Raw genomic sequence first — 14,199 nt, 5'->3', positions numbered from 1 at the left:
ACAAACAAGTTTTTATCATATTTAAGTCTCAATAACTTTGCATCTATAATGATGACAAGGACGTACCTTCTTGCATAAGCATCAACCACAAAATTTTCTTTACCTTGTGTGTACTTAGTTACATAAGGAAATGTCTCAATGAGTTGCACCCACTTGTCATGCATTCTATTCAACTTACAGTGTCCTTTCAAGTGCGTCAAGGACTCATGTTCTTCAAAGAAAGGTCGAGTAGGGATTGTCGCACTTGGTATAAAATCAATGTAATGCTCTATCTCTCTAATAGATGACAATCCACTAAACACTCCGCTAGGAATTACGACCTTATATCCCTGCAACAAAGAGATAACAATACTAGGCAAAGATTCATTAAATCCGTTAGTAGTAAAATTCGCCTTAGCATAAAAACTCATTTCTCTCTTTGCTTTTCTCTCACTTTCTTCACTCCAGCTTTTCTTTTCACTCTCATTTTTCTTTTCACTCTTTTTTTTTCTTTCACTCTCTTTTTCCTTTTCACTCTCTTTTTTCTTTTCACTCTCTCTCTTTGCTTCAGTCTCTTTATTCTTTTCACTCTCTATTTTTTCTTCACTCTCTTTTTCCTTTTCACTTTCTTTTTTCTTTTCACTCTCTCTCTTTGCTTCAGTCTCTTTATTCTTTTCACTCTCTATTTTTTCTTCACTCTCTCCTTCTCTTGAGGTTTTGGCCTCACTATTTCTTTTTTGATCAACCTCACCTTTCAACTTCAGTTGGTCCTCATGGACCTGTGTTGGAGTTAAAGGAGCAAGTTTGATTCTTTTTCCATCCTTTTCAAAACTGTACATGTTTCTAAACCCATCATAGATCACTCTCCTATCACACTGCCACGGCCTCCCCAACAAAATATGGCCAGCATGCATAGGCACAACTTCACAAAGTACATCATCCTTGTACCTCCCAATTGAAAAAGAAACTAGCACTTGCTTATTTATCCTAACCTCCCCACAATCATTCAACCACTGCAACTTGTATGGTCTAGGGTGTTTCAAAGTAGGTAGATTCAATTTCTCAACTAAAGTAGTGCTAGCAACATTAGTACAACTCCCTCCATCAATAATCATACTACATACCTTGTTGTTGATGTGGCATCTAGTACGAAAAATGTTCTCTCTTTGCTGCTCTATACCATCCATCTTAAATTCTGTATTGGGAGCACGCCTAACAAGAGACTCGCCATACTCTTCATTCTTATTGTACCTATTCTCAATACTAGGCTCACATCTCCTCCTATCTCTCCCACTTTACAAATTTGTAATCAATGCACCTTGTTGTTCCATCTTATCCATCACTTCCCCCAACTTCAAATTTAACTTTTCAAACTTTTGTTGCATGGACTGCAACAAAAAGAATGAATTGTCTGACATCCCCTTTGGTTATGAGTCACTTTAATGAGACATTGTATGTGCTGCACAAAAAAGAATGTTAGTGGAAAAAGACCTCACACGCTCTCCCTCACGTGTTTACACTCAAATAATGGCACTCCACTCGTGTTTCACTCTTAATTGGCTTTTTCCCGATAATGATCTCACACTCTCTTGCCTTTTACCTCAAGAGTTTTCCCACTCAAGTTCTTTCAAAACTAATTGAACTAAATCAAGGCAATACAACCTTTTTTATCCCAACTAATAATTAGATCCAAGAAACAAGAACAAGAGAAACACGGAATGAATAAAATGACAAGGGAATCAAGGAAATTATTGGAATGGAAGGGTAACTATAAGAGAAGATACCAACTAGAAAGAGGTAACAAGAGGTAATTCAGCCCCTTTAAGGACAAGACCCAATCAACAAATTTCTTTCTTTCTCTTTTATTGTAACTATATAGCAACCACTGAATATGCTACCTCTACTTTCCTTCTCTCTCCCTTTTTTTTTTTGAATTTTTTTTTTTCGAATTTTTTTTTCTTTTCCTTTCTTTTCTTTTCTTTTCCTTTCCTTTCTTTTCCTTTCTTTTCTTTTCTTTTCTATTCCTTTCTTTTCTTTTCCTTTCTTTTCTTTTTCTTTTCTTTTCTCAAAAATTCAACCACAAACAGGAATATTCAATTGTGATAATCAAGCAATTGAATTCAAACACATACAAATTGGCAAGGAAATAGAAGGAAATCAATGAAACCCTAGATGGTGCAAATTTTGGCAGCCCTAGAAAAAACGAATTTTTGTGCTTTTTTTTTTTTTTTTTGGGCAATTCTAGAACATTGAAGCCCTAGAATTAATAATACAATAAATAAAAAGATAGAATCAGACCTGATTGGAAACCTTGCTCTGAATACCAAATGATGTGAACCCCAATCGACTCGCTTTGAGACCCAACAACAATATTGGAAAACAAACCCAAGAACGCCAAACTCAAGTCTATGGATGGAGAATTTAGACCCGTTGAAATCTCGTTCCAAGAACCTAGATTATATTAAAATCTAGACCCAATGAAATCCCGTCTCAAGAACCCAAATTACAAGGAGGAACGCCACAAAGGTTGTGATTTACCTTTGATAAGTTCAAGAGTTCAATTAAGAACACGAGGAGAAAACTCACTCACAATGAAAATTCAATAAAAAATGTCTTACCTCTCAAATGAGGCTACAAGTGCCTTAAATAAACAATTCCCAAAACCCTAAAGGAATAGTGCCGCGGGTACTGTAGCGTGAACAGTGCCTCGCTACAGTAACTTCTAAAACCCTAGTTCACATAAATTAATAACTTTCCAAATATGCCCTTGGCCAAAATACAAGGCCTTCCCAAAAACCCTAGTTCATTAGAAATAAGACATATGGGCTAGACATCTCCCAAGCCCAATTATTCTAGAATAATTCCTTTGACTAATAAAATAAGTCATTTCAATGAAATAAATAAGTCCATGGTCTTTAATAACAATCGGCTCAAGTCGTGTCTTCCATAGCTTGGATTAAGTGGATCAAAACTGGTTCTCATTCTTTCAAGCCCATCATGTGTGTTGGGCTCTTGCTAGTTTCATCCCAATTGGATTGCACCAATTCTTGTATTGCTCCCTTAATCTTCGTAGCTCTTAATCTTGTAATTGATCCTTAAGAATTGGTCCACCTTGGGGCCCATCAACGCAGAAAATCACTTTGCTTCCAAAGTAGGTGCACCGGAAATTGAAAAGTTGGTACCAACCCGAATAGAGGCCACAGTTTTACAGCCACGGTAAGGTCAAAACAAAACATAAATAGAAACAGAATGTCATGCCAAAAGTTTTCAGAAATAACATCATATGATATCAGAGTACAAAACATTTTCAAAACATAACAGAATCAGATCACAAAAATATAATTTATGCACAAAATTTCATATTCGCTCTCTTTTTCAAAATTTATAAACACTATGCAAAAATAAGCTCACGTTTACACTAGTTATGACAAAAGTAGTTTCTCCTTCATACAGAGTTCATGAATAATGCCAAAACAAATAATTGAGTTTGTTTTTCACAAATCTTTTCAAAAACAAAACATGCATATTTTAAAAGTCAACCTCGCTTTATTTATTCTTTTAATGCAATATCTAGTATAGGAATCCCACTTACCTGAACTTCTTAGCTTTTTAGAGTTTTTCCATAATAGTACCAAACGAAAATCAATCGTCACCTAAAAATTCAGAAAACCTGAGTAAATCTCTAATTGAACACATAACTTATAATCGCACCTAAAATACTCAAATCGCCTATTTTAACTCTTCAAAGAAACCTATAGTTCTCTTAATCTCAAAAAAAAAATCCACCACTTTCTAAGATCATCAACTTCCTCATAAAAATATTAAGCCCAAACCATATAAATGTTAAAAAAAATGTAACTAAAATACTCAAGCCCAAAATGATTTACAACCACAGACCAAAACCCATGAACTGAATAAAATAAAATAAAAGTCATATGAGAGATCAAAGCTACCCGTTAAGATCAGTTTAGCCCAAGCCGACATACACTTTGCCATGCCTAAGGGTAGCCCAAACTTGAACATAAAAAGCCCATGAAATATATATAAATATATATATATACACATATGTGTATAACTGACATCTCTAGAATTTGCCCTTTTCACAAAATAAGTTTAATAACGTAAAAGGCTCAACCCTTTTCAAACACTCTGATTATGAGTTAGTCAAAAGTCTTTATATAGTTTTGAGAATTTCAGAAAGAGGGAAAGAGTAATGGGCGACTGCAACTTACCCAAAAACAAATACCAGAGTGAAGCTACCATGTGGGAGAAGCAGGTCATGCGATTGCCGCTAGCCTTCCGTCATGCAGCGACCTGAGAGCACACAAATGTACTCTATTTTTAGTCTTTAAAATAGAGTGCTTGGTGGCTTGTGAGGCGGTGCTTCAATGTTGGACAGCTGAGGAGTATGGGTTGTTGACTTATTGCTACTTTGTTAGTCCCACATCGGTGGGATTAAAGAAAATGGCATATGCCATGAGTTATAAATAAGAGGCTTAGCCTCTTAGTTTAAGTGCACTAGTTAAAAGTTTATCTAATAACTTTTAACTTTAGTTAAATTCCTTTGTTGGTCTTTTTTGTAAAAGGGGAAGAGGTGTAAAGTTAAAATTTTACTAGTGGAGAAACTTTGTGGGTGCCTTTGGGGTGAGGAGAAAAAATTGTGTGATTGTAACAATTTTTCATATAGTGAATCTTCTTCTTTGGGTCTGGTGGTTTTTCTCATGTTTAGGAATTTCCACGTAAATATCTTGTATTATTATTATTTCTCTATTTTTCTTATTATGCCTACAAAAGGTAGATCCTAGGAGGGTGAATTTGGGAAGTCCAAATTTCAAACAATTGGTATCAGAGCCACTGGATTATTTTTGTGAGGTGGAGTTTTGGTGTGATAGTGTGGATAGGTACAGTCTAAGGAGGTTTTATCTAGGAGATTGAAAATTTTAAGTGTGTCCATTGTGACCCTCCAATCTTTTCTGAGAACTTACTTAGTAAGGTACTATTCATTTTTTATGGTAAATTTATCGAAGTAATGTCAGGAAGTAGGGTTTCAAATCTTATCAAATTTGGAAGGTGGAGAAATTTGATAGGAGAATCAATTTTGGCTTGTGGCAAGTACAAGTCAAGGATGTCTTGATTCAATCAGGATTACGCAAGGCATTGAAGGGCAAACCAACACCTAAAGTCAATACTGGTACTAGTGTGACTGGTGAAAGGAGCAGACCTAAAATGAGCGATAAAGATTGGGAGGATCTAGATTTGAGAACAGCAGTCCCACATCGGTGGGATTAAAGAAAATGGCATAGGCCATGAGTTATAAATAAGAGGCTTAGCCTCTTAGTTTAAATGCACCAATTGAAAGCTTATCTAGTAACTTTTGATTTTAGTTAAATTCCTTTGTTGGCCATTTTTGTAAAAGGGGAAGAGGTGTAAACTTAAATTTTTACTAGTGAGGAAGCTTTGTAGGTGCCTTTGGGGCGAGGATAAAAAATTGTGTGATTGTAACAATTTTTCACATACTAAATTTTTTTCTCTGGGTCTGGTAGTTTTTCTCATGTTTAGGAGTTTCCACGTAAATATCTTGTGTTGTTATTATTTCTCTATTTTTCTTATTATGCCTGCAAAAGGTAGATCCTAGAGGGGATGAATTTGGGAGGTCTAAATTTCCAACATGGGTCAACAGAAGTAGGGCTAGCGGCTTGTGGTGGTGCTGCCGTGAGGATTTTGGCAGGGGTTGGCAGTAGTGGGTTTTTTCTCATATGTAGGAGAGGAAAGTATGAATATTTATAGTTGATTGGAAAAAAATAAAGCCCTAGAGGAGGAGAGGGAAGAAACGTGCATGAAGTGTAAATGGACGTGAAGTCGTGCATGAAGTGGAGTCTATAGGAGCTGTGCGAGATCTTGGGCAACACGTGAAAATAAAGTGATGAAAAAATATAAAAAATAAATAAACAATTAAATAAATAGACTCTTTCTTGAATTTTTGGACCTCAACTCAAACTTAAAAATAATTCAACTCGTTTTTAAAAAAGATATCTCGGCCCGTAAAAAGATTTTTAAACTAAAAATCAAACACAAGGTAAAATCACAAACTATCAAAATAGATATCTTAGGCTCGTAGTCTATATTCTAAAAAGATATTTGAAAACTCAAATGGCCTTTTTGCACATATAAAAAAAATAAAAATAAAAATCAATTAAAAACTGCTTGGGATTGGACACGGGTGTTACACTCTATATGTTGGCTGAATGGTGAGGAGAGGAAACACTTAGTTGTTTCTAGGTTTTCCTTTCAATGCTTGCAATTACAACTTTGCCCTTCATCAGTTCCTCTTTTATTTCATGAATGCCCTAAAGCATATGAACATAAAATGAGTATTTATTTCTGTAAGGGCAACATCGGGTTTTTGTGTGCAAAATATTATCATTGATTAACTTGGAACCCAATATTAGAATTTAATGTATAATTAAGTACTTAACTCTCATTTTGAGGAAATAGATAACTTACTTAAGCCACTTAATTATACATTTTTCACACTTTATCATTTGACAAGTGTACCATTGTTAATGACAAGTAGTTTGGGTGGTAAACACTCTTGGTTTCCAGATTGGTTACCTGGCACACATAAATGCCTAGGGGTGTGCATCCGGACCGGATTTTTTTCCGGTCCGGTCCGGAAATCCGGATCAGGGTGAATCCGGGCGGTTATCCGCCCGGATTACACCCGGGCGGTTTTATAAATTCCGGATCCGGTTACGAATCCGGTTTTATAATCCGGTAATCTGTAACCGGGTTCTACGTCCGCTGGGTTTATTATATGCCGAAAACGACACCGTTTTAATCTTTTATTTCTTTTCCTCTCAACTCTCTCGAACTCTCTCGAACGGATTGCAAATTTCGAAGGAAAACCTCCCTCACTTCAGAGTCTTCTCTCAAGTCTCAACCCAGCCGTGCCGTCTCTCAACCCTAGCCGTGCCGTCTCTCAACTCTCTCGAAGCCTACGGTATGTTAATCTCTCTCTCTCTGTCTCTCCCTTGGTTTGGTTGGTTTTTTTTTCTGGGCTTGTATTGGATTTTCTGGGTTGCCCACTTTAGCTAGATCTGAGTTCGAATTTATATATTTGAGTTTCTGTGTGTAGATCTATAAAAAGTAAAGGATTTCTGCAGTTGGGGCTACGAGCCTTTGTTAGGGATGTGAGTTTTTGCTCCATTAATCTCTCTAGATGCTGTGATTGTGTTTATTATACTTTTTTTTTCTCTTCTTTTTGGTTTAGATCTGGGCTACGTGCCGATTGCGAATCTATCCCTGTCTCGAAACCGACGGTATGCTAATCTCTCTCTCTCTCTCTCTCTCTCTGTCTTTCTCTTGGTTTGGTTGGATTTTTCTGGGTTTGTAAAGGAAAATATTACTTTCATCATTTTCCTTTCTCTTCACTACATTCCCCCCTAAAAGCATTTTTAAAAAACTGATATTAGTTGCAACACTTCATATCCTGAAATATCCCAAACTTTTCGTCTTTTGTTTTCCTTGTTTTGTATTTTTAAAGATCAATCTGTCCATGAGACCTCAATCTTGTGCACTAAGGAACCAAGGATTAAGGATTAATGGCATTTCATAATAAAGATTTTACTCATCATTTTTATATCATATATCATAGATAATTTTTTTCATTTTTTTCTTTGTTTTATGATATAAAAATGATGAGTAAAAGGATAATAACTCAATATAAAAATAATAAGTGTCATCGTAAATAATCACATTTCTCATGGTACAAAACAATTAATTATGTATAAGTTGCAACATACAATCAAACTTTAGACCACGTACATGTGTATATATATATATATATATATATCCACCATGACCTATAAAAATAAAATAAAAATTAGAAGTTTTCCTTGTGGAAATCAAACTTGGTGGTTGTTTTCCTGGAAAAGTCTTGAGCTAGCCGTCTTAGCTGCCCATCCAGTCCATGTACCCCACAGTAAAACACCCCTGCCACAATTCAAAAACACACAACCAACCTCAACTATAAACGAATACTAAGGTCTGGTTTGGAATCTGGATAGAAAGATGCTTCCATTTCATTCTATTTTCTTTTCATCATTTTCCTTGAAATTATTGTGAATGGGTTACTTTTTTATGTTCTTTGCGAAATATAATCTGAAGATAAGTCAATGAGTAAAGCTCAGCATCCTATGTGTTTTTAGCTTGACAAAAGTCTTGAAATGAATACTAAATTAACTCCACTAATGTCTGCCCCCTCTTCAAATTGCAAAGAAAGTGACAGAAAAAAGTGGACTTGTCCACTAGCATTGATTCTATAACACTACAGACTCAGAAAGTAGAAAGAATATTCGAAGGTCTTTAAAAGTTTAGTTGATTCTCTCTGTTATCTGTCGCCCTTTTGGTTGTTCTGATAACATTTTTATCCTGTCCGTCTAATTATTGGTAAGGAGATGTCAATGGCGTCAGAATATTGGAAGGTATTTAAAAGTTTAGTTATTGTCAAGATAGACATGGTTCTTAATTTTCAGTTTGTTCATTCTGTTTTATTTTTCTCTAAGATGAGATATAGACTGAAGAAGATGATGAATACTTTCTGCAAAGAAGTCACTAGGATGATGCTGTAGATCCTCCATCTGAAGAACAAGCAAGAGGAGGGGAAGATTGTGATCATTCTTTTGTCTTGAAGGATGATCTTTTTTTTTTTTAATCTGTTAATGTATTAGTTTAATTAGCTGTGATGTAATATTATTTATTTTGTTTTTGGTAAATTTATGTCTTGCATTGTGATGTAAGAACAATATTATCTAGTTTGCATTTTTATTTATTTTGTTCTTCAATTAATTTTTTTAGAAAATTCTTTTCAAGTGTTTTAAATATTTTTTAAAAAAAATCTGGGCAATTTAAATATGAGATCAGATTTAAAAAAAAAAAAAAAAAGTGCTATAATTTTTTTTTAAAGTTATATAAAGATTTTTTTAGAATTTTTTTTTCTTTCAAAACCCGGATTGAATCCGGGCATAACCCGGATATCCAGGATTAAAGACCAAAAAAATAAAAAAATCCGGATATCCGGTTACAATCCGGATATCCGGATTGAATCCGGTTATCCGTCCGGATTGAGTCCGGGTTTAATCCGGGCGGATAACCGCCCGGATTTTGAAATCCGGATCCGGATCCGGTTATGGCCGGATACCCGGATCCGGATCCGGATGCACACCCCTATAAATGCCACATGTCATATGCTAACTAGTCCATATGGTGCCACGTCACCTCAATTTTTACTACATCAAAATTCTAAAAATTCTAAACAAGACAATGGTATCATCTAATTAAACCAAATATGCTCCTAAATTCTTTTAATAATTCTTTGCGGCTTTTAGTCCTCATGAACTTTCTTGGTCATCATTATATTCTCCCACTTAATAAAAGATTTCGTGCTCGAAAACTCTGTGTCTGTATACGTGGATCAAACTAGTATATATATGCCCATTTACTTACCTTCAGACTCACAACCACTCTCTTCATCATCAAGATGATTTTAATGGGCTGGGCCAAGGGAAGACGCTAGGCAGATAGCAACAAGACAGAGTCTATAAACACAAAGCCCCATCTTCATAGACAACAAGCTTGCAAGGATAGACATTAGCTATCTAGGAGGACTTTGGTTCGATCCACTTGGGTGGGGAACCCATTCTCCTGAGAAGGTCAAGGTGTTGAGGACAAAATAATCAAGAATAAGAGGTTGGCAATGTTGGATGTGATCCTAGCCACGCCACTATTTTTGCTGTAAGTGCAGCCCTAGATATGAATGCTACATCAATATTAAGAACTTTGCATGAAAATAGTTTTGGTTGTTAGAGGTAATCGCTCATACGGTTTGTTGTTGCTGGCTTTCATCCTCCAAGTGAGGAAGAATGTTGTATATGACTACAAGTGATGGGAACCAAGGCAGGCCTACTCTTAAAGATCCTTTGCAAGTTCCAGATGGGCCAATTACAAGATCAAGAGCCAAGAAGATCAAGGAAGCAATGCAAGGATTAGTACAAACCACTTGGGAAGAAGCTAGCAAGAGCCCAACACTCAAGATGGGCTTGAAAGAAGAAAAACCAGCTTTGATCCACTTGATCCAAGCTGTGGAAGACTTGACTTAGAAATATGGCCTTTAGATATTAAGGCTTTCAATTTGTTTAAAGGATTTTTATTATTACTTTTGAATAAGTGGGCTAGAGGATGCTTAACCCACATATGTCTTACTTATTTGAACTAGGGTTTAGAAGTACTGTAGCATGAAACTGTTCACGCTACTGTACACGCGGCTACTGTTCACCAAAGGGCATTTTTGAGAGAAAGGGTCTCAAATTTTAGTCTAGGGTTTTATCATGTTTTGGGGAGGGTATTTAAAGGATGTAATCAGCCATTTCAAGGAGACATTATTTTATTTCGAATTTTAATTGTGAGTGAGTTTTCTCCTCTTGTTCTTAATTGAACTCTTGAACTTATCAAAGGTAAATCACAACCTTTGTGGCGTTCCTCCTCGTAATTTGGGTTCTTGAGACGGGATTTCAACGGGTCTAGATTTTGATATAATCTAGGTTCTTGAAACGAGTTCTCAACGGGTCTAAATTCTCCATCCATAGACTTGAGTTTGGCGTTCTTGGGTTTGTTTTTTTCCAATATTGTTGTTGGGTCTCAAAGCGAGTCGATTGGGGTTCACATCATTTGGTATTCAGAGCAAGGTTTCCAATCAGATCTGATTCTATCTTTTATTTATTGCATCGTAAATTCTAGGGCTTCAATGTTCTAAGGTTCCAAAAAAAAAAAAGGGTGCAGAAATTCGTTTTTCCTTAGGCTGCCAAAATTTGCACCAGCTAGGGTTTGAAATTTGTAGGGTTTCATTGATTCCCTTCTATTTCCTTGTCATTTTTTATATGTTTGAATTCAATTGTTTGATTATCCCAATTGAATATTTCTGTTTGTGGATGAATTGTTGAGAAAAGAAAAGAAAAGAAAGGAAAGGAAAAGAAAAGAAAAGAAAAGAAAAGAAAGGAAAGGAAAAGAAAAGAAAAGAAAAGAAAAGAAAAAAAAAATCGTCCAAAAAAAAAAAAAAAAAAAAAAAAAGAGGGGTAGAAAAATCCAAAATTTTTTTTCTTGAGCCTTTCATCATAGGGGTTGTGCATCCTTCATTATAGTTGGTATCTTGTGTTACAGTCACTCTTCCATTCGTATAATTTCCGTGATTCTCGTGTCGTTTCTTTCCTTCCGTGTTTCTCTTGTTCTTGTTTCTTGGATCTAATTGCTAGTTGGGATTAAACAAGGTTGCTTTGTCTTGATTGAGTTCAATTAGTTCTGAAAGAACTTGAGTGGGAAAACTAGAGGTAAAAGGCAAGAGAGTGTGAGATTATTATCGAAAAAAAAAAAAGCCAATTCAGAGTGAAAAACACGAGTGGAGTGCCATCATTTGAGTGTAAACACGTAAGGGAGCGTGTGAGGTCCTTTTTTTCTGCTAACATTTTCTTTTAGCTGCACATTACAATGTCTCACCGCAGTGGCTCATCACCCAAGGGGATAGCAGATAACTCATTTGTGTTGCAAGCCATGCAACAACAGTTTGAGCGGATGAACATGCTATTGGGACAAATGGAGGATAGGATGAATCAACAACAAGCAGAGATTAGAAATTTGCAAGGTGGGAGACATCGGAGGCGACGTGAGCCTAGGGTTGAAAATGCATATGAGAATGAAGGAGATGATGAGGATGAGGAAGACCTAACATCTGAAATTGGGTTGGGTAGACATAGAGGAGTTAGGCGTGAAAGAGGATTTGAGGGGAACCTAGGGGGTCGGGATGGTGTCGATAGAGACTTGGGGAGCATCAAAATGACAATACCATCTTTCCAAGGTAGAACTGACCCAGAGGTTTATCTAGAGTGGGAGAAAAAAATAGATTTGGTATTTGATTGTCATAATTACTCTGAGGAGAAGAAAGTAAAGTTGGCAGTAATTGAATTCACTGATTATGCTATTATTTGGTGGGATCAATTAGTGACCACTAGGAGAAGGAATCATGAGAGGCCTATAGAGACATGGGGAGAGTTGAAAGCTCTCATGAGGCGGAGATTTGTACCTAGTCACTACTATAGGGACCTTTATCAAAAGCTCCAAAATCTTACACAGGGGTCTAGGAGTGTGGAGGATTACCATAAGGAGATGGAGGTGGCTATGATTCGGGCTAATGTAGAGGAGGACCGGGAGGCCACCATGGCTAGATTTTTGAGTGGTTTGAATAGAGATATAGCCAATGTAGTTGAATTGCAACATTATGTGGAGATAGAGGACATGGTGCACATGGCTATGAAGGTGGAGAGGCAATTAAAGAGAAAAGGGACAGCAAGGTACACTTCGGTTCCTAGCACTACTTGGAAATCAAAGTGGGATAGGAATGATCCTACTGAAGCAAAGAGAAAGATCGAACCACCTAAGGGCAAAGATGAGGGACCTAGCAGCAAAGCCAAGGTAGAATCTCAACCTTCAAGGAATAGAGATATTAAATGTTTTAAGTGTTTGGGTTCAGGGCACATTGCTTCTCAATGTCCAAATAGGCGAGTGATGATTATGCGTGACAATGGGGAGGTGATGACTGAGAGTGAGGATGATCGTGATGGAGTGCCCGAGTTAGTTGATGCTAGTGATGACGAAGGAGTGATATATGCTGTGAGTGAGTCTCTTGTTGCTAGGCGTGCTCTCAACACACACATTAAGGTGGATGATGCCGAGCAACAGAGAGAGAACATTTTCCATACTAGATGTCACGTCAACAGCAAAGTATGTAGTATGATTATTGATGGAGGGAGTTGTACTAATGTGGCTAGCACTACTTTGGTTGAGAAATTGAATTTACCAACCTTAAAACACTCTAGACCATACAAATTGCAGTGGTTGAATGATTGTGGGGAAGTTAGGGTGGATAGACAAGTGTTAGTTCCTTTTTCAATTGGAAGGTATCAGGATGAGGTGCTTTGTGATGTTGTGCCTATGCATGCTGGCCATATTTTGTTGGGGAGGCCGTGGCAATATGATAGGAGGGTGACACATGATGGGTTCAAAAACATGTACAGCTTTGTAAAGGAGGGTAAGACAATCAAGCTTGCTCCTTTAACTCCAAGCCAGGTCTATGAAGACCAATTGAAACTGAAAAGTGAGGTTGCTCAGAAAAGAAAGAGTGAAAATGCGAGTGATCAAAAAAGAAAGAGTGAAAATGAGAGTGATCAAAAAAGAATGAGTGAAAAAGAGATTGAGCAGAAAAGAAAGAGTGATAGTGAAAATGAGCACAACAAAAAGAGTGAAAAAGAAAGTAGAGATGTGGCTGAGAGTAGAGAAAAAAGAGTAGAGCCACGAGAGAAAAAAGAAAGAGAGTCTGCAGAGAGAAAAGGAAAGACAAAAGTGAGTTTCTATGCCAGAGAGAGTGAGGTTAAGAGGGCTTTCTTCGCAGATCGCCCTATGATTTTTCTTGTCTATAAAGAGTCTTATCTTACTCTTGATGACACTCACCAGTCTCTTCCTAGTTTGGCTATTTCCTTGTTGCAGGAGTTTGATGATGTATTCCCAGAGGAGATGCCTAATGAGTTGCCACCCATTAGAGGCATTGAGCATCAGATTGATTTTGTACCTGGAGCTGCTATTCCAAACCGACCAGCCTATAGGAGTAATCCAGAGGAGACAAAGGAACTTCAGAGGCAAGTTGAGGACTTGATGAGCAAGGGGTACGTGAGGGAGAGCATGAGCCCATGTGCAGTACCAGTGCTATTAGTGCCAAAGAAGGATGGGACGTGGAGAATGTGTGTTGATTGCAGGGCGGTCAACAATATTACGGTAAAATATCGGCATCCCATTCCTAGATTAGATGATATGCTTGATGAATTGCATGGCTCTTGTATTTTTAGTAAAATTGATCTTAAAAGTGGGTACCATCAAATTAGAATGAAAGAGGGTGATGAATGGAAAACTGCTTTTAAGACAAAGTATGGCCTTTATGAATGGTTGGTTATGCCATTTGGACTTACAAATGCGCCCAGTACTTTCATGAGATTGATGAACCATGTCCTACGTGCATTCATTGGCAAGTTTGTGGTTGTGTATTTTGATGATATCCTAGTGTATAGCAAGGACTTAAATGAGCATATTGAGCATTTGAGATATGTGTTTGATGTGTTGAGA

General features: G+C 36.8%; 1 long non-coding RNA gene across 1 annotated transcript; it reads left to right on the top strand.

Moving 5' to 3' along the window:
- Positions 1-6,846: 6,846 nt before the first annotated feature.
- Positions 6,847-8,725, top strand: LOC122306085. The gene is made up of 3 exons (XR_006241443.1): positions 6,847-6,979; positions 7,250-7,298; positions 8,555-8,725. It is a non-coding gene; the product is annotated as an uncharacterized LOC122306085 (long non-coding RNA).
- Positions 8,726-14,199: the final 5,474 nt, after the last annotated feature.

The sequence above is a fragment of the Carya illinoinensis genome, chromosome 4 (genome assembly GCF_018687715.1).
Source record: "Carya illinoinensis cultivar Pawnee chromosome 4, C.illinoinensisPawnee_v1, whole genome shotgun sequence".
Lineage (NCBI taxonomy): Eukaryota > Viridiplantae > Streptophyta > Magnoliopsida > Fagales > Juglandaceae > Carya > Carya illinoinensis.
The sequence above is the reverse complement of the archived record's forward strand: the minus strand, read 5'-3'. Positions and strand labels throughout refer to the sequence as shown.